Raw genomic sequence first — 1,540 nt, 5'->3', positions numbered from 1 at the left:
ATCTACAGCCATACCACCCTGAATGCACCCGATCTCATCTGATCTCGGAAGCTAAGCAGGGTCAGGCCTGGTTAGTTCTTGGATGGGAGACCGTCTGGGAATACCGGATGATGTAGGCTTTTTATAAATAAAAAAATTAAAAAAAAAGATTAGGTCTTGCACCTCATTTTAATCATCAAGAAAAATGTATCTGTGAGAAGTCAGATGAACTTACCATATTTGCCTTAGGACAGCCCACCCTACTAAAGGCAATTGGGTGAAGTCAGTTCGAGGAAGGCAAAAGAATATAGTCCTGTGCTGCATACAGATGTTTTGGTCAACGATGGACTGCATATAAAACAGTGGTCCCCTAAAATTATAGTGGAGCTGAAAAATCCTCTCGTCTAGCGATGTTGTAGCCATCATAACATTGTGGCATAACACATTACGTTTTCTATGTTTAGATATATTTAGATACACAAGTACTTACCATTGTGTTACAATCGCCTGTAGTATTCAGTATAGTAACATGCTGTACAGGTTTGAGGCCTGCGAGCAATAGGCTATACCGTATAGCTTAGGTCTGTAGTAGGCTTTACCATCGAGGTTTGTATACCCGCTAATAATAATAGTGATGAAAGGCTGCACGATGTGGTTCACTCCTGTAATCCCTGCACTTTGGGAGACTTAGGCGGGCGTATCACCTGAGGTCGGGAGTTTGAGACCAGCCTGACCAACATGGAGAAACTCCATCTCTACTAAAAATACAAAATTAGCCGGGTGTGGTGGCAGGTGCCTGTAATCCCAGCTACTCGGCAGGCTGAGTCAGGAGAATCACTTGAACCTGGGAGGCAGAGGTTGTGGTCAGCTGAGATCGCTCCACTGCTCTCCAGACTGGGCAATAAGAGCAAAACTCCGGCTCAAAAAAAAAAAAAAATGGTGATGAGAAAGACCTAGGCACCCCTGTAATTTATAGTCTAGCAGGGAGTCATACAAAATAGAAGCAAATAAAATCATTAGGGATTGTGACCACACCAAAATAAGTAGGGAGTGTGAGGGCAAAAGATCAGGAAAAATGATAATGAATAATGGAGGACCTACTATAGATTGGATGGTCAAGGAGAGCCTGTCTGAAGAGGCGATATTTCAGCTGACATCCAAAGGATGGGAAGGAGCCATTGATATAAAGAGTTGGCAGTGGTACGTACTGGAAGGAGGGGATGGAGGTTACAAAGAGCTTGCAATGAGGGAGGCCAATGTAGTTAGAGTGATGTGAGCAACAGGTGAGACTGCAGAAGTAGGCAAGGGCCAGGTGGCCTTGGTGGGCCATGGTGCTAAGTTGGATTTTTATTCTTAGAGAAATGGGAAGTGCGCAGAAGGGTTTCTGATTAAGTTGGAACATAATCATCATTTAAAGTTTAAAAATATGCCACTAAGGCTGGGCATGGTGGTTCATGCTTGTCATCCCAGCACTTTTGGAGGCTGAGGCAGGAGGATTGCTTAAGCCCAGGAGTTTGAGACCAGCCTGGGAAACATGGCAAAACCACGTTTCTACAAAAAA

The 1,540-nt window shown here is 44.0% G+C and overlaps 1 pseudogene; it reads left to right on the top strand.

Moving 5' to 3' along the window:
* LOC119469345 lies at positions 1-119 on the top strand (annotated as a pseudogene).
* Positions 120-1,540: the final 1,421 nt, after the last annotated feature.

This window comes from Cebus imitator, unplaced genomic scaffold (genome assembly GCF_001604975.1).
Source record: "Cebus imitator isolate Cc_AM_T3 unplaced genomic scaffold, Cebus_imitator-1.0 Scaffold18, whole genome shotgun sequence".
NCBI classification, from domain to species: domain Eukaryota; kingdom Metazoa; phylum Chordata; class Mammalia; order Primates; family Cebidae; genus Cebus; species Cebus imitator.
The sequence above is the reverse complement of the archived record's forward strand: the minus strand, read 5'-3'. Positions and strand labels throughout refer to the sequence as shown.